A 25,895-nucleotide genomic window follows, 5' to 3' on the forward strand; every position below is an offset into this window, starting at 1 on the left:
CAAATATTTAAGACTAAAGCAGCAAATAAAAATCAAAAAAAACCAAAATTAACAAGAACAATAATGAAAGACAACCAACAAACTAGGAAACAAAAATACGGTAAAACTAGGAAATCCTAATTCAACTAGGAATGAATTTGTTTTTTTAAAGATGCAGAACATGTATGTAATGGATGCAACCTTAACTAATGCTAAAATTGCAGAATAACATAAAAAAACAAATAAAGGAAATAAAAATAGATCAAACCTGAACAAAATTTGGCTCTGATACCAAAAGATACGAACCTAGGACGACCTGCGCTTAAACCCGTATTATATTAGCCCGAATCTAATTATGTTCAAGTTCTAATGGTCACCTTGACCCCCAACCAACCTGTGATTAGAAACCTTGGTATATAATGAAGACGCAACAATAGGTGATGGAAGTCCTATTGATAAGTTAAACTAAAACACTTACTCTCTAATGGTGTTTTAGGTGTCCGAAAGAACAAAAAGAAATTCAATCTCACAAAATAAATTCTGGATATTATTAATGGTGTGTTCTTCCTCAAAAACAATCCCTTTTATAGGCTAAGAGAAAACAAAATAAAACCCTAAAACAAAAAGGAAAAAAATGGCCATGTAATGAAGAATCCTAATATGGCCGAAAGTTTCCTCCTTTCCTAATCTAATTTGGATTAGTTAATTTACAATAAAAATAATAATATAATAACTTTCCTAAACTTATTTTTCCAGAAAATAAATAAATTAATGGTAATTTCCTAAAACAAAAAGTAGAATCAAATTAGGAAACTAAAATACTAGCTTTTTGACTAAATTGACTTTGACCAATCTTTGACCAATTTGAGCTCCAAATCAGCTTTAATATGCTTTGTAGGATGCAAAATAAGCTTATTATGGAGTCCCACATGTTGTCCTTTCTTGGAAGAAAGAGAAAAAACCAACTCAGCAAAATACAGTAAAGCCAGCAAGCAATACAGCAATTTTCGGCCAAATTTTTAAGCTGTCCGTACAAGTCAGTACAAGTTGGTTTTACTTTTGCTTTGACTTGTTTACATGACCTATTAGTAATATTTATTGAATCCATAAAGAGTTGGAACCATTTCTTGCTGCCCGGACTCCATAAATGCGCCAAAACCGCTACCCAGGTCCGTATCAGCTTCCACAACTTGTATGCTCAAAACAGGTCTTGGATCTTCAGGTATAGACAAGCCCTCTTGAGTATAAATTACTCCTTATATAAAGGCAGCAAGATTGTCCTTAAATCTCATAGTTTGAGCCTTAGTGATCGGCCCGGTCTTCATCCGTATTGGGTCAGCACCCCAGTAGGTTGTCGGTTGTGCGGGCTTAGGTGGATTCTCATCAGGATAAATTTTCTAAAATGGCACATTTTATTGCATGTAATAAAATTGATGATGCATCTAATGTTGCTAATTTATACTTTAACGAAATTTTGAGGTTGCATGGTATGCCTAGAACTATTGTTTTGGATAGGGATGCGAAGTTCTTAAGTTGCTTTTGGAAAACTTTGTAGGCTAAGTTAGGAACTGGACTTTTATTTTTAACTACTTGTCATGTACAAACTGATTGACAAACTGAAGTAGTAAATAGGAATTTGTCTGCATTGTTAAGGGCTTTAAGTATTAGAAATTTAAGAACATGGGAGGAATGTTTGCCACATATTGAATTTTCTTATAATAGATCTTTGTATTTAGCTATTAAATATACACCATTTGAGACTGTCTATGGATTTAATCCTTTGACTCCATTATATTTAACACATTTACCTTTAATTTAGATGAACCTGCTAATTTAGATGGAAAACAAAATGTTGATTTTGTGAAGCAGATTCATGAAAAGACAAAGGCAAATATTGAGAGGAGGACCGAGAATAATGCAAGGAATGCTAACTAAGGCTGAATTAACATTGTCTTTGAGCTTGGAGATTAGGTTTGGTCGCATTTAAGAAATGATGAGAATTTGCTCAAACCCGTCCAATCGACTACATGTTAAGGTGCTAATCCAATACAGATGAAGACCGGGCCAATCACTATAGCACAAGCCAAGTGATTTAAAGGAAACCTGGCTGGATTCATACAGGGAGTTATCAATTCTTAAAAAGGTTTAACCATATCCGAAGATACAAGACCCGTTTTATGCATCCAGATGGTGAAGATCGAAATGAACCCACGTAGCTATTTTAGTGCATTTTTGGACTCAGTGTAGTAAGGAATAAAACACTTTTTGAACTCAATTGATATCACTAATAGTTCATGGAAACAAGTCAAGGCATAAGTAAAAGCAATGAAAGAAGGCATTTGCGAGTAGGAGGAGTTTTTGGCCAAAATTGCTGTTTTTGTTGGTTGCTTTATTGTATTTTGATGATTTGGCATTTTCTCTTTGTTCCAATCAAGGGCAACATGTGGGAATCATCATTAATCTTATTTGGCATTCTACATGGGAAATTGGATCAGATTTGGAGCCTTTACAAGCTGAAAATTAGTCAAAGTTAGCTTAGTAATCAAACTAGTCAACTAATTTTCTAATTTGATTTTGACTTTTTGTTTTAGGAAACTAATTTTTATTTTGGTTTTATTTAATTATTTTACTGGAAAAATTAACTTAAGAAAGTTATTATTTTATTATTTCAATTGTAAATTAATTAATTCCTAATTCAAAATAAAAGAATTAATTAATCAAATTGCATTACGAAAGGAATGGAATTTTCTGCCACATTAGGAATGTGTCAATATATGGCCAGTTTTGTCTTAGTTTTTAGGGTTTTTATTTTTTTTCTTTCAAGCCCATTTAAATGCATATTTTTAATCAAAAATCAGCTTATGTATTATTCAAAAATTTATTTGTGATGAAGAATTCTCTTTGTTCTCTTTAAACACCTAAAACACCATTAGAGAGTAGGTATTTTAGTTTGACTTATCAATAGGACATCCATCATCTATTGTGGTGTCTTCATCATATACCAAGGTTTCTAGTCACAGGTTGATTAGGGGTTAAGATGACCATAAGAACTTGAGCTTAATTTTTTGATCCAGGTTAATATAATACGGGTTTAGGAGCAAGTCAATCTATGCTTGTATCATTTTGGTATTAGAGAACAATAAAACAATTTGACAATAACAATAATGAAAAACAAGCAATAAACTAGGAGACAAAAATAGGATAAAACAAGGAAACCAAATTTGACTAGGAAAATTGACTTTTGAGTGCTAAAGTTATTTGGATTAAAATTGGTAAAGGATTTTATACAAAGACTTAAATTACAAGAACAACAACCAACAACTATTCCATATTTGGTTCAAATTGATTGTTGTTGTTGTTGTTTGAATCTCTTTTCTATATTTTTATCCCTAAATTTTTGGTGTCTTTATATTCTAGACCAATATTTATTGATTCCAAATTTTCATTGATATTTGACCTTGTTTTGGATTAGTTAGGTCGAGACTAGGTTTTGACAATTCACTCGGTAATTGTTCGTTTTAGTTACTGTTTGTTGATAAGCTAAATTAAGGCATACTTGTGATCTAGTTTCTATTTGTGTGAGTTTTAATTAGAACTTTGAGATAATTCTTTGAGTGGAAAAAGGCAAGAGAGTGTGAGCTCAAAAGAGGGTTAAAAAGCCAAAACTAGTGTGCATACACGAGTGCAGAAACCTTATTTGAGTGAAACATGGGAGGGAGTGAATTTGGTGAGGTTTTGTGTATTATTTTTACTAACATGGCAGATTTAAGGATGAGGAGAGGAGATGGATCATTAAGAATTAATGAAGAGGAATCCATGGAGTTCAAAGGTGATTCAAGAGCAATGGGAAGTGGAGGCGAACATATCGACATGATGGCGATTGTGGAACAACTTCAAAGGATGAATGCTCGCTTTGATCACCTAGATCAAAGATTGGACAAAGTTGAGAACTCACAAGGTGGACCAAATCCTAAGAGAGCACCACATGGAGGTCGAGGTCAAGGACAAGGTGGTCATGGACACGTTAGCGAGGAGTTTGAATGAGGTAACTATAGAGATAACCACATGGACGACCTGCTCCTAAACATGTATTATATTAGCTCGGATCTAATTATGTTCAAGTTCTAATGGTCACCTCAACCCCTAACCAACTTGTGATTAGAAACCTTGGTATAATGAAGATGCCACAATAGGTGATGGATATCCTATTGATAAGTTAAACTAAAACACTCATTCACTAATGGTGTTTTAGGTGTTCAAAGAGAACAAAGAGAATTCAATCTCACAAATAATTTTCTATATGATTAATGTACTGAATATTATTGATAAAACAAGACCTTAAACAGGCGAAAAGTTATAAAATAAAACCTTAATTATCTAGCTAAAACCAGCCACCAACTAATAGGAAACCTAGCTTGGCCGAAATTCACCTTATTTCCTAATCCAATTTGAATTAATTACATCCTTTATTTTGAATTTGCAATTAATTAATTTGTAATGAAAATAATAATATAATAACTTTCCTACGTTGATTTTACCAGCAAATAAATAAATAGAAGCCAAATAAAAGACTAATTTCCTAAAACAAAAAGTCAAAATCAAATTAGGAAACTAGTTGACTAGTTTGACTACTACGGTATCTTTGACCCATCTCTAGCTTGTTTGGGCTCCAAATCAGCTTCCATATGCCATGTAGGATGCCAAATGTGATTAATAATGATTCCCACACGTTGCCCCTTGATTGGAATAAGTCAAACAAGAAGAAAAGTCAAAGCCAACGGCTAAACATCACATTTTCGGCCAAATTGAGATATTGTCCGTACAGGTCATTTTTAGATGCTTTTGATTCTGAATTGGCTGGATTACATGTCCTCTTAATGATATTTATTGAGTTCATAAAGTTTTGGAACCATTCCTTGCTACCCGGAGTCCAAATTTGGACGCAAATAGCTACTCGAGTCCGTATCGGCTTCCACCACTCGGATGCTTAGAACGGGATTTGTATCATCGAATATGGACAAGCTCTTTTGAGAATTAACTACTCCCTATATAAATTCTGCCAGGTTTTCCTTAAACCTCTTGGCTTCAGCTCTAGTGATAGATCCAGTCTTCATCCGTATTGGGTCAGCATCTCAGCGAGTTGTCGGTTGTGCGGGTTCGATCGAATTCGCATCACTCCCCTCCTCTTAAAAAGGATTTGCCTCAAATCACTATCATCACCGCAGCAAAAGGAAATAATTCAGCAACATTAAATGTAGCACTTACAATATACTCACTCGGTAAGTCAAGTTTGTAAGCATTTTCATCAATCCGCTCCAAAACTTGAAAAGGTCCATCTCTACGTGGCATAAGCTTCGACTTTCTTTGTTCGAGAAACCTCTCCTTTCTTAAATGAAACCAAACAAAATCCTCTGGGTCAAACACTATCACAACAAATACTAGAAATACAAATTCATTTCGGCAAAAATCACACTTTTTAATATTAACAAATAATCTCTCCCAAATTTTCAAATTTCCACTAAGTAAAGCTAAAACATCTTGAAATAAGCATCTTTGTAAATTATAACCAGCAATGATTTCTTATTCAAAATTGCTTTATGAACATCACCAAAACTCAAAATAAAATTTTTATTTTTCCTCTCTTTCCTTTTTTTTTTCTTTCTTTCTCTCAGTTTGGCCCCCACTCTTGGCTTTTTCAACCTCCCTCTCACTCTTGGGTTTCTCCTTCTCTTTCACTCCATTCTCAGCCCTCTCTTGGTTTTTCCACTAAATTTAAGTCTTAAAATGTTTATCTTGGACAGCAAACTCAGACTTAACCTCTTGGATGGATGGTGAAGCCGTACGTGCCATACTTGCTTTCTCCTTGATCTTTTCGGCCTCCCTCTTTTGTTGTATTTGTAGTTGATCTTTATACACCTCCTTGGGAGTTAATGGCTCCAGCTTGACCATCTTTCCCTTAAACTTAAAAGCAGTAGAATTTTCTTGACCATAATGAATAGCATCTTTATCAAATTGCCATGGTCTACCTAATAAAATTTGTCCAGCATGCATAGGCACAGCATCACACAAAATAACATCCACATATTTATCTATGCTAAATTTTACTTTGGCTTGTTTATTCACTTTCATCTCACCACTATCATTGAGCCATTATAAACTATATGGTTCTGGATGTTTAATTGTTACTAAGGCTAATTTATCAACCACCATGTTACTAATTACATTTGTACAACTTCCACTATCAATTATCATACTACAAATCTTACCTTGGATTTCACATCAGGTGTGGAAATGTTTTCTCTTTGAACTTGATCCTCATCCTTGTATACAGATAGCACTCTCCTCGAAACCAAGTTTAATTTGGCATTGGATGCATGCAAGGCTTCGGCTTCATCCTCAAAGTCTTCCTCTCCTTGCTCGGTTTCATATCCACTTTCCGATTATAGCTCACCGTTACCCTTCAACACCATGATTCTTTTATTCGAGCATTGGCTAGCGATGTGTCCTCATCCCTAACATTTAAAACAAACAATTTCTCTAGATTTTGAAGGTTTAGGTTCAAATTTTACCTCATTCTTAGATGCTTGGACAGATTCGGCTTTTACATCCTTCCTTGGCCGATTGGAACTCTCTTCACCTAGCTTCCATTTTTGTCTTGCTTCAAAGGTGCAATTACTTCTCCAAGCATTTAGATTTGATCTTCCTCTGTTGGAAACACCCCCAAACCATGAGCCTACACCCCTCCTCTTGAATTGATGCTCTAATTTAATAGCCACATGCAACATCTCTTGCAATTCCACATATTGTTGCAATTCTAGTTGATTGGCTATCTCATGATTCAAACCATCAAGGAAACTTTCCATGGTTGCTTCTCTATCTTCATTCATGCTCAACCTCATCGTGAGTATCTCCATCTCCTTAGTAGTAATCTTCCACAGGTCTATTTCCTTGAGATAAAGATTGAAGCCTTTGATGCAGCAACCTATGATTGTGTGATGGTACAAATCACTTCCTTATGGCTCCTTTCATTTGTTGCCATGTAGTGATCAATTCATCCCCTACTCTCCATCGGGTATTTTGCTCATTAGTCCACCATTGGAGTGCATAATGTCCAAACTCCATTGCTGCCAATTTAAATTTCTTGGCCTCTGAATAATTATGGTAATCAAAGATCATCTCCATTCGTTCCTCCCATTCCAAGTAAGCTTCCGGGTCACTTTTTTCCCATGAAAGGTGGAATGCTTACCTTGATATTTTGAAGATCATCATCTGCCTCCTCTCTCCGATGCCTCCCACGGCCTAGTCTCTTTTGGACAGCAAACATTTCATCCATTCCTTCCTCAAAATCATCTCCAAAATTTCCCTCTTCAAACTTCTCTCTAGGTTGTCCAAGGCCTCTTCGACCTTCATGGAACTCTTGCCTAAAATGGTCCACCATGAGATGTTTCTATTCTATCCATCCTTTGATTTATGTGGTCAAATTGAGCATTCATCCACTGTAATTGTTCCAAGACAACCCTTATGTTCGTTTGCTCACCACTCTCCGTAGCTCGGGAATCACCATGGAATCCTACAGATTCTTCTTCATTAATTCCTAGTGGTGGATCTTCTCTCTTCGACCTTGAATCTACAATGTTAATATAAATAATGCAAAATAAAATAATTTCTCTCCAAAAATCACTCCTTCATGTGTTTCACTCAATCAAGGTCTCGACGCCGTGTTTTCACACTAGTTTCAGCTTTTACCCTCTTTTAAGCTAACACACTCTTTCCTTTTTCCACTCAAAGAATTGTTTCAAAGTTCTAAATAAAACACCAACAAAACAGCAATTAGATCACAAGTATGTTTTAATTTAAGCTTATGAACAAAACAGTAGCAAAAGCAAGCAATACCGAGTTATCGGCTTTTCTAGGCAAAATGAGGCAAATTAACAAGGAAAATTTCAAAATCAATAAGAACTGCACCAGATGGTAAGAAATCAAGGATTCAAGAATAAAATTTTAGAAAAAGAATTTCAAACACGAACAAGAATCAATCCGAACAAAATTAAAGAATAGTGTTGGTTGTTGTTCTTGTAATTCAAGTTTTGTATCAAATCCTTTAACTAATTTTAATCCAAATAAAATAAGCACCCAAAATTCAAATATCCAGCAACAAGCATAATTCTCCAACAACTCCAAATATTGAATAAATAATCAACAAATCAGCAGTTCTAAGAAATTTCCAGCAACAAATTTCAACACCAAATTCAACAAACCAATATATTTTTTTTATTCGGCTTTTCTTCTTCTTTTTTTCAACTCACAAAACAGAAGACATCTTCAGTAGCAATAATCAGCACCAAAATTACAATTCCAACACCAAATAATCACCAAACCCGTGGCCTCCAGCAACAAAATGCAAATTTGTAATTTTGTTTGTAAATTTGTATATGTTGCCGTAAACCTTCTCTTTTATTTGTTTATTTTTGGAATATATGAATGAAAATATTTAAGACCAAAATAGCAAAGAACAATCAACAAAAACCAAAATTAACAAGAACAATGATGACAAACAACCAACAAACTAGGAAGCAAAAAATACTGTAAAAACTATAAAAACCTAACTTAACTAGGAATGAGTTTTTTTTTTTATGTAGAACATGTATGATGATAGAAGAAACCTTAACCTAATGCTAAAATTGCATATTAACACAAAACAAATAAAACAAATAAGATAGATCAAACCTGAACAAAATCTTGGCTCTAATACTAAATGATTGGAACCTAAGACGACCTGCGCCTAAACCTGTATTATATTAGCCCGGATCTAATTATGTTCAAGTTCTAATGGTCACCTCAACCATTAACCAACCTATGATTAGAAACCTTGGTATAATGAAGACATCACAGTAGGTGATGGATATCCTATTGATAAGTCAAACTAAAACACTCATTCACTAATGGTGTTTTAGGTGTTCAAAGAGAATAAAGAGAATTCAATCTCATAAATAATTTTCTGTATGAATAATGTACTCAATATTATTAATAAAACAAGTCCTTAAATAGGCTAAAAGTTAAAAAATAAAAACCTAATTATCTGGGTAAAACTGGCCACCAAAGAATAGGAAACCTAGCTTGGCCGAAATTCACCTCCTTTCCTAATCTAATTTGGATTAATTAATTTCTTTATTTTGAATTTGGAATTAATTAATTCACAATGAAAATAATAAAATAATAAATTTTCCAAATTAATATTTCCAGCAAATAAATAAATAGAAACCAAATAAAAGACTAATTTCCTAAAACAAAAAGTCAAAATCAAATTAAGAAACTAGTTGACTAGTTTGACTACTAAGGTATCTTTGACCCATCTCCAGCTTGTTTGGGCTCCACATCAGCTTCCATATGCCATTGAGGATTCCAAATATGATTAATAATGATTCCCACACGTTGCCCCTTGATTGGAATAAGCCAAACAACAAGAAAAGTCAAAGTCAGCGGCTAAACAGCACATTTCCAGCCAAATTGAGATGCTATCCGTACAAGTCCTTTTTAGATGATTTTAATTTTTCCTTGGCTGGATTCCATATCCTCTTAGTGATATTTATTGAATTCATGAAGTGTTAAAACCATTCCTTGCTGCCTAGAGTCCAAATTTGAACAAAAATAGCTACTCGGGTCCATATCGGCTTCCACCACTCGGATGGTTAGAACAGGCTTTGTATCTTTTGGTATGGACGAGCTCTTTTGAGAATTAACTACTCCCTGTATAAATACTCCCAGGTTTTCCTTAAACCTCTTGGCTTTCTCTAGTAATGGGCCCAGTCTTCATCCGTATTGGGTCGGCACCCCAGTGGGTTGTTGGTTGTGCGGATTCGGGCGGATTCGCATAACTTATTTTGGTCAGTTAGTATTTCATCGATAAAAGATCTTTTTCTTGTACTTAGGGTAATAATAAATCCATGCCAACAAAGACAAAAAAGGAAGTAAATAAAAAACCCAGAAAAAAGTATGTTGTGGGACTGTAGCCATACGCAAGTGGCACCGTGGCATTGCACTCTTGATCTTATAGACTACTTGTCAGTTTGTGGAGTTGCGGCCCTTGGTATGACCAAGTGAAGCAATAATGCAATTTTGAGAAGATGCTTCTAAACTGCTCAAGTCAAGTCTAGTAATTCTTTCCAACAGAGAAAAAAAGTTATTCTGGCTAATTAATCTAGGATTATGTAATTATTGCTTCTATTACTTAACTTTGATTAAATTTGTACATTCACAGACTAGCTACTCTTATTATTTGAATTACATCTACAAAAAGAACACTTTTACCTATCCTTATTGTAGTAATTAAGTTTATCAATTTAATAAAACCATCCTTGGCTATTTAAAAGGATAACACTTTCAAATAAAGTTATAGTGTTAATTAGAATTTAAAGTTGGTGTCAAAAGGAAAAATCAAACAAGCCCAGTGGTTCTTTGCACATGGTATCTCTGGCTAAGCGATTTCATCGAAAGAAAAAAAAAAGGAAAAATAAAAAATAGGGTATGACTAAGTGAAGCAATAATGCAATTTTGGGAAGATGCCTGTAAATTGATCGAGTATATGGCAATTCTTTCCAACTGAGCAAAAAGTTACTCTAGCTATGTAATTTAGGATTCTGCTATTTTTTATTCACTTGGTTAACTTTGATTAAATTGGTACATTCATAAGATGGCTGCTTTTATAATTTAAATTACATCTAAAAAAAAGAAACAAACACTCTTAGCTATCCTACCTAATTGTAGCAAGTTTATCAATTTACTAAAACCATCCTTCGCTATTTAAAATGGATAACACTTTCAATAAAAGTTAGAGGGTTAATTAGAATTTGAGTGTACTACCAAAACGAAAAACAAGATGAGCCCACTAGTTATTTGCACGTGGCATGACTAAGTGAAGCCATAATGCAGTTTTATGAAGATGCTTCTAAATTGATAAAGACAAGCCTAGTAATTCTTTCCAATAGAGGAACAAGTTATTCTATCCGATTAATCTAAGATTCTACAATTCTTGATTCTCTTAACTTTGATTACATTTGTACATTCACAATCTAGCTACTCTTGTAATTTGAATTACACCTAAAAAGAGAACACTTTTATCTATCCTTCCTTATTGTAGTAAGTTTATCAATTTCATAAAACCAACTACTTCCTCACTCTCTTCTAGGAAAGATCACCAATTAGGTCATTTCTCTTAACCTAAATCACGAAAAGACACTTTTAGAATTTGTTTGGGCAAATATTATAGGAAGTGTTTTATCTTATTTTTGAGAGTTTTATAACTTTTAATGATAATTAAAAGAATATCGTCGTAGTAATTAAAGAGCTATACCTTGGTTATTATAACTTTAAATTGCATGTGCATATATGCATCCAAGTTCACTACTATGTCGGTCAAATATTAAGCATAATATTATATCACAAGTCACACAAAATATAAATCCACTTGAATAGTACCCTTCCCTCGCAAACCATTATCCCTTAGAATTACATAATTCATTTTTGTTACAGGCAATTACATTTACATAAGTAATTTACAATTACTTTAACATTCCCCAACATGGACATATATTCTTAAAAATAAATAAATAAATAAACAATAGAGATATATGTTTGGTATAGAGAATTGCTACCCTTAATAAAATAGGAATAGCTATTTATGGAAATAAAAAAATGAAAAAAGAATAGTCATTTCTATTTATATGTTTGGTAAAAATATTGAATAAAAATCGAGCTTAGCCTTTTTAAAATACTTTTGGTTTCAAAATTTTCATATATGATAAAAGTTAATTAAAAGTTAATTTTTTATGTTTACTTATGTATTTTTATTGTACGATAGTTCATCTAAATCAAAATTTATCAAAATATTTTAAGCATATTCTTTTAAGTTTATCTGAATTAGAATGCAGGAATAGAAATTTTGAGATTTTTTAAAGGAATAGTTATTCCTTCAAATAGAGGCTTATCTATTTCTATGGAATTATCATTTCCAAATTTAAAAATATGCCCAATGTAGGAAAAACTAACCAATGAAATAGCTATTTTATTCCTGTATATACTTCACAAACCAAACATTGATATTAATGGTTATGATCTCAGCTTTTATTTATATATATTTATCATGTATAACAATTCCTCCCACTTAAGTACTTTAAACCGTTGACCTCATAAGTGTAGGTGTGAAGGGCATATACCAACTGATCCAACCTCACTTCATAATGAGAAAGAATAAATAAAAGTGGTATTGACATTATTGGCTATTGAAATTGATAAACTTGCTAAAATAATTTGATGAAAAGCCAGTTGATGAGAATCCGTCCATGCCTGCATAACCAACAACCCACTGGGTTGCTGATCCGATACGGATGAAGATCGGGCCGATCACTAGGGCTCAAGCCAAGAGGTTTAGGGACAACCTTGCTACCTTTATCTAGGGGATAATTCATTCTCAAAGGGGTTTGTCCATACTTGATGATACAAGGCCTGTCCATAAGAGGTGTGTGCATGAGAGAGAAAATGGCCGGGTTTTGTTGTATTATTTGTTGGCTTTACTATATTTTGCTGAGTTGGCTTTTTCTCTTTCCTCCAAGCAAGGGCAATGTGTGGGACTCCATGATAATGCTATTTGGCATCCTACAAAGCATATAGAAGCTGATTTGGAGCTTAAATTGGTCAGAGATTGGTCAAAGTCAACTTAGTAAAAAATATAGCATTTTAGTTTCCTAATTTGATTTCTACTTTTTGTTTTAGAAAATTACCTTTACTTTTGGTTCATATTTATTTATTTGCTGGGAAAATAAGTTTTGGAAAGTTATAATTTTATTCTTTTCATTGTAAATTAATTAATTCCTAATTCAAAATAAAGGAATTAATTAATCAAAATTAGAGAGAAAATTTGGCCACATTAGGAAACAACAAGGCATGGCCGATTTTGTTTTAGTTTTTAGGGTTTTATTATTTTTTCTCTTAGCCTATATAAGGGCTTGTTTTTACGGAAGAACACACCATTAATAATATTTAGAATTTATTTTGTGAGATTAACTTTCTCTTTGTTCTTTTGAACACCTAAAACACCATTAGTGAGTGAGTGTTTTAGTTTGACCTAGCAATAGGATATCCATCACCTATTGTGGCGTCTACATTATACAAAGGTTTCTAATAACAGGTTGGTTAGGGGTTGAGGTCAATTCATTAGAACTTGAACTTAATCATGATCCGGGCTAATATAATATGAATTTATGAGCAGATTGTCCTAGATTTGTATCACCAGTTCTATCTATTCTACCAAAAAGTCAGTTTATTTAGAGCTAATCATATCTCAACCAAAAACATAAAAATACAAAAGCAAAATAATATAATAATAATAATAATAATAAAAGTAAAAAATAAAAAATAAAAAATAAAAATGTTGTAGATAACTATTTAAGTTATATGTGTTCTTTTACAAGTCAAATTACATGATGATATTTGCAATCAAATCTCATTTTCTATCCTTCAATTCATAATCATACTATTTACTTGTTACATGATAGTGAACTAGAAATTGCTTCCTTGAAAGTTGAAATAGTGGGGCATGGTAATTCTCTTTGGTGCTTAATGTTTGTAAAAGGATAACACTTCCAATTAAAGTTAGATGATTAATTAGAATTTGAAAGTTGCTATCAAAAGGAAAAATCAGAGAAGCCCACTAGTTTTTTGCACATTGTATGACCAAGTTAAGCAATAACGCAATTTTGGAAAGATGCTTCTTAACTGATTAAGTCAAGTCTATTAATTCTTTACAATAGAGAAAAAAGTTAGTCTAGCCAATTAATATAGGATTCCTAAATTCTTGATTCTCTTAGCTAACTTTGATTAACTTTGTACATTCAAAAGCTGACCGTTCTTTTAATTTGAATTACATCTTGAAAACAAACACTTTTATCTAGCCTTCCTTAGTGTAGCAACTTTATCAAATTACTAAAAGGATATTAATTTCATTTGAAGTTAAAGGTTTAATTAGAAGTTGAAAGTTGCTATCAAAAGGAAAATTCAAACAAGCTCACTAGTTACCTACACATGGTATGACTAAGTAAAGCTATAAAACAATTTTGGGAAGGTCCCTCTTAACTGATTGAGTCTAGTAATTCTTCCCAATAGAGAAAAAAAGTTATTCAAGCCAATTAATCGAGGATTCTACAATTTTTGTTTCTCTTAGTTTACCATTGCTAAATTTGTGGATTTATAAGCTGGCTACTCTTATAATTTGAATTATATCTACAAAAAGAAACTTTTATCTATCCTTTTGTCACTGAGGTAACATTTAACACCAAATTTTTTCCTTTGCATGCCCTAAGGCATCACACCTTAGTCAGCCAACTCACCTACCACACACACACACAAGTAAGGTTCACACAGCAATCATACGTACAATGCAACCAAGGTAATCACAAAGCAATAACAAGGCACACTCAATTTGCGGGGTCTCCCCTAACTTTTTTCTTTTCTCACATAAACAAGGATACATTGGCCAAGAGCATACTCTTGACGTTGGCTCTTGCCTTGTTCTAGCATATGCAACTTCTAAAATTGCAGTTAATATCCCTAACTACATGGGTATTATTGAAGGAATCAGTCTAAGCCATCTGGCCTTGCGGTTGACCTCCTACAACCACCATGAACATATGTCAATAGCCATGAATGCCACATATCAGGATAATACCTCTAACATCTTTGGATAATAGAAACCAAGGCATCTAACATAAGAAAATACTGTAAACCCTTCCACAAAGTCAACCTAAACCAATGCTAGATGTCAGGCATGCAAGGCACACAAGGCTACCTAGCAACCATGTGGCCTTGTTTGCACATGCCACCACCTTATGCAGTCTAGAATGGACAACCCATGCTAAGTCCATATACAAGCACATAAAGACATAGCGCACGCCAAGCTTTGCGCCATTGCTTAACCTTATGCACATGCATTGTATTAGCTCGCCTCTACTAATAGATATATCACTTTTTTGTGACATTGTCCCTAATTTAGTCATTGCACTTGGTATGAGATTTTTTACTCAGAGCTTACTAGGAGATCACCTATCCTAGGAATGATCTCACCTAAGCATGCTTAACTTTGGAGTTCTTTCAAAATTTAAAACCAACTGCTTTAAAAAGTCGTCGATATTATGAGAGTGACTATCGTTATATTTGAACCACCCCTTGATCCACACCCAAACAGTATGGGATTGGACAACAGGTAGCTTGCTAGTGTTCTGCACCAACCTACACTAGTTGTCACAATCCACTCCCCTTGGGCCCCAACATCCTCACTAAAACACTTCTGATCGGGTACAGGCTTTAATACCATTTGTAACATCCTGCCTCCATTTGAAGACTTACCACTCTCTACTGATATTGTCCCTAATTTAACCATCATACTTAGTATGGGATTTTTTGTTGAGAATTTCATAAGAGGTCACCAATCTTAGGATTGCTTTCACCAGAGCATGCTTAACTTTAGAGATATTTCCAACAGTGAAGCCAACCACTTGCAAAAGGCCTCGGCGTTTTAGGAGAGGCTATCATTACATTTGAATTATCTCCTAATCCACATTTGAGAGATGTGGAATTAGACACCAGGTAGCTTGTTAATTTCTTGCACCCGTCCACACTGGTCGTTAGATGCACACCTGGTATTGGACACCATTACCCACATTCATGCACTTTGCCACAACATGCTGACACTAGTATACACCTATGCTGCTACCCAATGTTGCTGCCATCATACTTGCATACTCATTGCCCATTCCCAGTCTTTTGCATGCCCATACTTGCATAAGTGCATTTATGCCTTCGTACACCATCATATACACTTATATGCATGCAACATCTCAAAGCCAAATCACTTACCTGCACATGTGCACAAGCATAGTTACGTACACTGCATGCATAAGGTCCATCACACAATGGCACCATGCTGTGCTACACTTGCCCATGTATGCCTACACAAAACTCACACTTTTGGAGGTAATCAATAGCCACATGAGCACATGTTCCCACACTCATTGGCACACTAGGCCAAACTTATGCCATGCCTCAGGCATGCTAGGAATCAGCCCATGCCATGCCCCACATTTACCATTAGGACTCTTGCTTTAAATAGGTTATTTATTCACTGCCTGGCAAGCTCATATATCAATAAACCCGAGGAGTAATAATGGCTCTTAGCATGGCCCCCGAAGCTCACTACCATGCAAAACTCACTCCCAATCTTGTCCTATATCATGCCAAGCTAACTTACATGGCAGATGCATATTTACTTGACATTGCACCTGATGCCTAATCTTAGGTGCTCACTTGCTAAATTCCATCAGCAATGTGTGCCACCATTAAGGCAATTCACACTAAAAGCTTAATCATGGTACATGGCAGCCACCATGCTTTGCCCATCTTAAAGCTCAAGGGCCTAACAAATTTTCCCCACTAAAGTAGATGACGTTCTCATTGGATGGATTCTTAAATGCTCATCCACTTGATCTTCAAACACTGATAGCCTTCTCTCTCTCATATTGCATTAGCCTCGAATTCTCCTTTCCAATTTACAAGAAAGTCAGTTCATCTAGTCTTCTTGTTGTACCTTTGGTCCAGTGATCAAGAAGTTTTTCAATTTGCTTCTGAAATTGTTTTTTGACCACAAAAGTTTCTATTTTAGCTTTAACTCGATATGGTCTGTATACAACCTTATAAATGGCTTAAAAAAGGTAATATGAAAAGTTTGATGAATCTTCAATCTTCCCAGCACCAATAACCTTTAAGCAAACGGCCTTTCATACTCATGCACCAACGATCAATGCACACCCATCCTAATTGGAACTACAAAGGTCTTCTCTTCTTATCAGCATACTTCTTCATCCACCTGGAAGCCGTGGCAAAACTATCCATAGCCTGCTCTAATAAATCTTTCTTCTCATAGAAAACCTGTATGTTGTAGTACAAGCATCATTTTTCTTCTGCTTCATTAGTTTTTAAGGCATCATTGGTTGTTATCCTTATGCCAACTTTGTAAGGTTGATACCTATATATGATGTGTATGTTTTAGTAGAATTAGGCAACATCAAGTAAACTAACCCAATTCTTCTAACTAGAAGTCACAAAATGCCTCAAGTAATCCTTCAACAATGTTTTCAACCTCTTTATCTTCCTATCAGTTTGGGGATGATTAACAGTGGAGAACTTTAACTCAAACCTTAACAATTTGAGTAATACAATCCAAAACCTTCTAGTGAAATGTACACCACGTTCATTGATAATGTCCTCCGATACCCAAACACCAAAATATTTTACAAAACACCCTCTTTGGCTTCCCATAAGTTTAGGGATGATTGGCAGTGGAGAACCTTAATTCATACCAATTTGATTAACAGTATCCTAAACCTTCTAGTAAAATAGGTATCACAATCACTAGCAATGTCCTTTCAAATAGGCATCAAAATATTTCTCAAAATGTTTATGTAACAACTCTGTAGCTACATTCGCAAGGCATGCATATGGTGTAGCAATAATAAAGGTATACTTGGAGAACTTATCCACATCACTCAAACTAACTGCATGTCATTAACATTGGATAACCTAATAATGAAATCCAAAGAAATGGATTGAAAAGGCCTATTTCAGATAAGAAAAGGCTACAACAGCCCTGCTTCCTTCTTCCTGTCAGCCTTGTCTCACTGGCACACAAGACAAGTCTATACATATGTCTCAACATCCTACTCCATCTTTGGTCAATTAAAGTACCTGGCCGATAAAGCCACCGTCCACTCAACTCTTGGGTGACTAGCCCAAGGCAAGTCATGGGACTCTGGAAGTAACTTCCTTCAAATCCCTCCATTAGTAAAGACATATAATCTACCACCTCTATCATAAATGAAATCCGTCTCAAGCCCATACCTTTGAACCAAGCCCTTTTTGGGCAGTTTAATGTACGTAGCATGCTTCAAGCTTTGCTCTTTAATCCGCTCCAAAAAAATCAAACTCCACATAAGTAATGGCTACAACATATGCATTCACCTCCTTCATACTAAAACCATCCACAAGTGATTTTTCCTTCCTAGGTAATCAATCTAAGCAAAGTTAAATTAACCAAGGTATTCTTGCCACATTGCTCGCTTATGGGTCAATTTCTTTTAGGTCTTGAAATAAGTGTTTGCCACATTGTCAGTCACATGATAAACTTCGTCTCCAACAAGTAATGTGTCCATACGTCCAAATAATGCACCACATTAATCATCTCCTTCTCATGGGTTGGGTACCTATGCCTGCCTCTTTCAATTTCCTACTCTTAAAGCAAACGGATGGTTGTCTTGTGGTCAAATGCATATCTAAGTGGAAGTATCTTCGGCAATTTAGGAGGCATTATATCAGTAAATTTCTCCAACATACCAGCAACAACATTAGGCACTTCCATATATTGGCTCAGTCTAATCTCCACCAACTTAATCACATAGCTCTTTAACACTTTCTTAACACCAAATTTCATTTGTAAGGTAAATATCATCTTATACTGCTTTCAAAATGCTTTTTCCATGCCAAAATGCATTCCACATATGAAAGGCATAATCCATTAGAAATTACAATTCCACCATGGTAAAAAATCAAGTATACTAGAGCATTGACAAAGAAATCAACGCCCAATATCACATCGAAATCATCCCGAGGCACCATCATAAAATTACAATTGCCCTCTTAGTCTCCAATTTTTAAAGTGGCTGCAAACATGTGACACAAAGGCTGTGCAATAAAGTTAAGGGCCTTGATAGCCATCACATCCTTCATGTAACACTCAAACACAAATCTTTTGACTTCCTTCATGTAATAAAACTATGTATGGCTCCTATATCCAATATAGCCATCACATTCCTACCATTGATTCGTGTTGCAATATAGGAAAGTCCCTGTTGTTGTTTGACCTTCTCGACGGTCAGAACATTTAGCAACTAACGAGGTACGACCCTAGAATGGGAAAAATCACTATCATTCACATTCTCATCCTTAGCAATCACTACATTAATCTTCTCCTTCTTAGGATAGTCACAAGCTCTATGGGGTCCATTACAAATGAAGCAATCACTGCTATTCTTTCTTTTCCCACTTGATTGATCTAATTTAGGCTAAGATGACTTAATTTTCTTTCTTTTCTTACTGCTTTTCTTCTTACTTCCCTTGGATTTTTTTCCCATCACCACCCTTCTTCTTATCACCAGAAGATAATGGTGAAGCCAAATACTTGAATCCCAACAACCCATCCATAGCACTAATGGCAGCAATTAATGTTTGTACCTTTGCCTTCTTAACTCCATTTGTGCCACCTTTGCAAAGTAGACATGAAATTAGACAATTTGTCATCCTCTGACATGTTTTCGATGTCCAACATCAACAAATTAACTTCTTCACATACTTGTGGATACTACAAGTATTTTTAATTTCTTTAAAGCATCCCTAGCAACCCAAGCCATATTGCCAAGTAGGAACTAATCATTCAATTCCTTTTTTAGTCAATCCCATATCACAATCTTTGATCTTTTCATGCTCTCGTCATCTTACAACTATATAAGCCATTAAAGCTTTGTATCACCAGTAAAATACATGCTAGTAAAGGTCACCTTTTCATGCTTTAGCAATAGGTGGCATTCAAGTACTCTTCAATGTTCCACAAAAAATTCTCCAATTCATTTGTGCTCCTAGCCTGATTAAAAGGCTTCGGATTAGGGACTATAATCTTTGAAGGCACAGTCTCCATAGTAGGGGAAGGACTCATGAGAATTCGCCCATGCTTGTACAATCGACAACCCGCTAGGGTGCTGACCCAATACGGATGAATATTCGGCCGATCACTAGAGCTCAAGCCAAGAGATTTAAGGACAACCTGGCTGCCTTTGTATAGGGAGTAATTAATTCTGAAAAGGGCTTGTCAATATCCAAAGATACAAGACCTATTTTAAGCATCCAAGTGGTGGAGGTCGATACGGACCTAGGTAGTTATTTTGGTGCAAATATGGACTTCGAGCAACAAGAAATGGTTCCAACACTTCATGGATTCATTACATATCTCTAAGAGGTCATGGAATCAAGTCAAGGCAGCTTCAAAGGCAATCAAATAGGTGGTGTGCGCACAAGGGTCGAAGATGGCCGATTTTGCTGTATTGCTTGCTGGCTTTACTGTATTTTGCTGAGTTCACATTTTCTGTTTATTCCAATCAAGGCCAATGTGTAGGACTTCATGCTGATCCTATGTGGCATCCTACAAAGCATATGGAAGCTGATTTGGAGCTTAAATTGATAAAAGATCGGTCAAAGATAGCTTAGTCAAAAAGATAGTGTTTTAGTTTCCTAATTTGATTTGACTTTTTGTTTAAGGAAATTAGTCTTTTATTTCGTTTCTATTTATTTATTTGTTGGAAAAATCAACTTAGGAAAGTTATTATTTTATTATTTTCACTGTAAATTAATTATTCCTAATTCAAAATAAAGGAACTAATTAATCAAAATTAGATTAGGAAAGGAGAGAGAAAAATCGACTGCCTTTAGGAAACAACATGTTTGGCCGGTTTTACCTTTAGTTTTTAGGGTTTTATTATTTATGACTCTAGCATATTTAAGGGCTTATTTTTTAGGAAGAACACACCTTTAATAATATTCAAAAATTATTTTATGAGATTAAAATTCTCTTTATTCTCTTTGAACACCTAAAACACCATTAGAAAGTGAGTGTTTTAGTTTTGACTTATCAATAGGATATCCATCATTTATGTGGTGTCTTCATTATACCAAGGTTTCTAATCATAGGTTGGTTAGGGGTTGAGGTTTTCCCATAAGAACTTTAACTTAATTGAGATACGGGCTAATATAATACAAGTTTAGGCAAGAGTCAACCTAGGTTCGTATGAAGGACCGCTTGTAGAAGACTTGAAGATAGCCAATTCAAATTCCAACAATTACATATGATGCTTTAATGCATCAGTGAAAAATATTTGATCCTCCATGACAGCCACATACCTGTCATTTGACTCAGTGATGAATGAGACAAGACTTTTCACCAATGTCCAATATTCACCATGGCATTGTCCAACCTTTTAAATAGACTCATGGATAGTCATTTTATGAAAGAAGCACCCAGCAACTCTTTCAAATGGGAAATTTTTTCACAAAGGGCCTCCACCAAAGCGTCACTAACCATAATCGGGCTTTGATACCAAATGTAACAAGAGTAAAACATAACATCAAATTTTTGCCCCTTTGTGGCCTAAAGTGATGCAAATTTGTCCGTGCCCGCATAAACGACAACCCGCTAGGTTGTAAACTCGATACGGATGAAGACCGGGCCGATCATTAGCACTCAAGCTAAGAGGTTTAGGGACAAATTTACTGCCTTTATCTAGGGTGTAACTCATTCTCAAGAGCACTTGTCCATACACAAAGATCCAAGGCCTGTGATGGGCATATAAATGCTGGAAGCCCATACAGACCTGAGTAGCTGTTTTCATACATTTATGGAGTCCGGACAGCAAGAAATGGTTCCAGGTCTTTATGGATTCAATAAATATCACTAAAAGATCATGGAAACAAGTCAATGCAGAAGTAAAACCAACTTGTATGGACTTGTATGGACAGCTTCAAAATTTGGCCGAAAATTGCTATATTGCTTGCTGGCTTTACTGTATTTTTCTGAGTTAGGTTTTTTTCTTTCCTCCAAGCAAGGGAAACGTGTGGGACTCCATAATAATCCTATTTGGCATCTTGAGAAGCATATGGAAGCTGATTTGGAGCTCAAATTGGTCAAAGATTTGTCAAAGTCAACTTAGTCAAAAAGCTAGTATTTTAGTTTCCTAATTTGATTTCTACTTTTTGTTTTAGGAAATTACCTTTACTTTTTTGTTTTTATTTATTTATTTACTGGACAAATGAGTTTAGAAAATTTATTATTTTATTATTTTCAATTTAAATTAATTAATTCCTGATTCAAAATAAGGGAATTAATTAATCCAAATTAGATTAGGCAAGCGTGTGAAATTAGGCAATTTCCTAATTGGTATCTATGTTGGCCAAAATTTCCTAATCCTTTTAGGATTTTATTTTATTCATTCAAAGCCTATTTAAAGGCTTATTTTCAATGAGAAATCAAGCTTGAATTTTGTACAGAAAATTACTTGTGAAACTGAATTCTCATTTTTCTTTTGAACACCTAAAACACCATTAGTGAATGAGTGTTTTAGTTTGACTTATCAATAGGCCTTCCATCACCTATTGTGGCATCTTCATTATATACCAAGGTTTCTAATCATAGGTTGGTTAGGGGTCAAGGTGATACGAACCTAGGACAACCTGCTCCTAAACCCGTATTATATTAGCCCGGATCTTAATTAAGTTAAAGTTCTAATGGAATTGACCTCAACCCCTAACCAACCTGTGGTTAGAAACCTTGGTGTAATGTAGATGCCACAATAGGGGATGGAAAACCTATTGATAAGTCAAGCTAAAACAACCAATTCTCTAATGGTGTTTTAGGTGTTCTCAAAGAACAAAGAGATAATTAATCTCACAAGTATTTTCTTTATCCAATCAAAGTTATTTCTTATTGATAACTAAGCCTTTAAATAGGCTTTGAAAAGACAACTTAAAAACCCTAGAACATAAAGAAAACCGGCCACCACACATAAAGAAACCTAGTTGGCCGAAACTATACTTCCTTTCCTATTCTAAGTTTGATTAATTAATTCCTTTATATTAAATTAGGAATTAATTAATTTACAATGGAAAGAATAAAATAAAAACCTTCATAAAGTTATTTGTCCAGAAAATAAATAAATAAAAGCCAAAAAGTAATGGTAGTTTCCTAAAACAAAAAGTAAAAACAAATTAGGAAACTAAAAATGCTACCCTTTTGATCAAGTTGACTTTGATCAATCTTTGACCTCTTTGAACTCTAAATCAGCTTCTAGATGCTTTTTAGGATGCCAAATAAGCTGAATATGAAGTCCCATACGTTGCCCATGCTTGGAAAAATAAGAAAAGGCTAATACAGTAAAATACAGTAAAGCCAGCAAGCAATACAGTAAATTCGGCCAAATTGTTGATGCTGTCCGTACAAGCCCTTTTTGATTGCATTTGAGGCTGATTTAACTTGATTCCATGACCTATTAGGCATATGTATTGAACCCATAAAGCATTGGAACCATTTCATGCTTCCCGGACTCCAAAAATGTACCAAAACTGTCACCCGGGTCCGTACCAGTCTCCAGCGCTTGTATCAGCAAAACAGGTCTTAGTTCTTTGGTCATGATCATTTCTTCTTGATTATGATTTATCCTTTGAATAAGCACAGCAAGGTTATCCTTGAACTTCTTGGCCTGTGCTCTAGTGATTGGTCCCACCTTCATCCGTAACGGATCGGCACCCCAGCGAGTTGTCGGTTGTACGGGTTCGGGCAGATTCGCATCACAAGGTGACCATTAGAACTTGAACATAATTAGATCGGGCTAATATAATATGGGCTTAGGAGCAGGTCGTCCTCAATTCGTATCATAAAACACCACATCTTAGCTAGCCAACTTGCCTACCACACACTCATATGCACATAAATGAGGTTCACACACTCTCCCCCAACTTTTTTTTCTCTCACAAAAACAAGAATACATCAGCCAAGAACATACAAGGATCACCACAATACTCTCTATGGTGTCTATTGCCTTGTTCTGGCATACATAACATATAAAATTGCAGTTAACATCCCTAAATGCATGATAATTGCTAGACTAACCACCATGAACATGTGTCAATAACCACTGAATGCCACATTTCGGGACAAGCCCTCCAACATCTTTGGAAGAATGCCATCAAGACGTCTGACATAATGAATCGCTATAAACTACTTTATAAATTCAGCTTAGACGAATGGCAAATGCTAAGCATGTAAGGCACATAAGGCTACCTACCAACCATGTGGCCTTGTTTGCACATGCCATTCCCACATGCAGTCTAGAATGGATAATCCATGACAAGTCAGCCTATAAGCACACCAAGGCATAATGCATGCTAAACTTTGCACCCTTGCTCAAGCCTGGGTGCACACAAACTTGCTGTTGTACACCATTACCCACATGCATGCACTTTACCTTTGCTGCAACCCACCACTACTGCCTGCTACCCACATGTATTGCACGCTACTATTGTATGCCTCTACATCAATTCCCACAAGGTGCATACTTGTTGCATCCTAGTGCCAAGCATTGTTGGTTGTTGTGCCCAACACTAGCCAATTGCATGCTTGATATGAAACTAGGTCGACTTGCTTCTAAACCCATATTAAATTAGCTCGGATCGAAAATTAAGTTCAGATTCTAATTGTTACCTTAACCCCTAGTTAACTTGTGATTAGAAACTTTGGTATATAATGAAGACACCATAATAGGTGATGGATGTTCTATTGATTAGTCTAACTCAAACACTCAATTTATATTTGATGTTTTAGGTGCTCAAAGCGAACAAAGAGAATTATTTCTCACAAATAAATTTTTGTATGAATGATATATTGAATATTATTGAGAAAATAAGCCTTCCAATAGGTTTGAATGACCAAAGTAAAACCCTAAAAGAACTAGGTTAAAAACCGACCAATAGTGACTAAAACATGGTGTGGTTGAATTTCCTACCATTTCCTAAACTAATTTGGATTAATTAATTCCTTAATTTTGAAATAGGAATTAATTAATTTACAAACAAAATAATAAAATACCACTTTCCTCAAGTAATTTTTCCTACAAATAATGAAATAAAACCAAAATAAAATACTATTTCCTAAAACAAAAATTCAAATTAGAAATTAGGAAACTAGTTCACTAGTTTTCCAACCAAGCTATCTTTGTCCAATCACCAGCTAGTTTAGGCTCTAAATCAGCTACAATATGCCATATAAGATGCTAAATAGGATTAGAACTGGTTTCCACATGTTGCCCTTGATTGGAATAAGCAAAACTTGCTTGAAATGCAAATAAAACCCTTCTCAGCTCCGAATCCATCAAAACAGGCCAAGTTGAAGGCTTATGCACAAATGTGGGTTTTGAACAGCTTTACTTCTACCTTGGTATGATTTCATGACCCCTTGAAGTGCTTAAACACACTCATAAGCCAAAAAATTCATCCTTTACTGCCTGGAATCCATAGATGCACCAAAACAACTTTTTGGGTCCATTTCTGCTTTCATGAACTGGATGCACAGTAAGGGCTTTGCATCTTCGAGTATAACCATGCCCTCTTAAGATTTAATTACACCTTGAATGAAATTGATGAAATTGTCTTCAAATCTCTTAGCTTGTGCCCTATCTATTCACATTCTGCCTAAAAGAAAAAAAAATTAAAAAAAATATCCTAGCCGAATTAGGTTTTCTTTTGTTAGTTGAATTTTTGCTTTCTTGTTTGTTGGTAATTGTTCCGGTCTTCAGTTGCACAGGATCAGCATCCGAGCAAGTCATAGGTTATATGGGTATGGGTGTATTCTAATCATCCCCCTCCTCTTGAAAAGAATTCGCCCTCAAATCAAAATCATCACCTGCAGCAAATAGAGAAAAGTCAGTAATATTAAATGTAACACTCATATTATACTCACCTGATAGGTCAAGATTGTAGGCATTTTTTATTGATCCTCTCCAAAACTTGAAAAGGTCCATCCCCTCAAGGCATTAGTTTCGACTTTTGTTGTTCCAGAAACCTCTCATTTATAAAATGCAACCAAACCTAATCTTCTTATTCAAATAAAACATTTATTCGGCCTTGGTTAGAAATCTTGGCATATTGCTCAGTCCTTCTCTCAATGTTTGCTTTTATCTTCTCATGGATCTGCTTAACAAAATCAGCTTTTTATTTTCCTT

Source organism: Ziziphus jujuba, chromosome 3 (assembly GCF_031755915.1).
Source record: "Ziziphus jujuba cultivar Dongzao chromosome 3, ASM3175591v1".
Classification (NCBI taxonomy): domain Eukaryota; kingdom Viridiplantae; phylum Streptophyta; class Magnoliopsida; order Rosales; family Rhamnaceae; genus Ziziphus; species Ziziphus jujuba.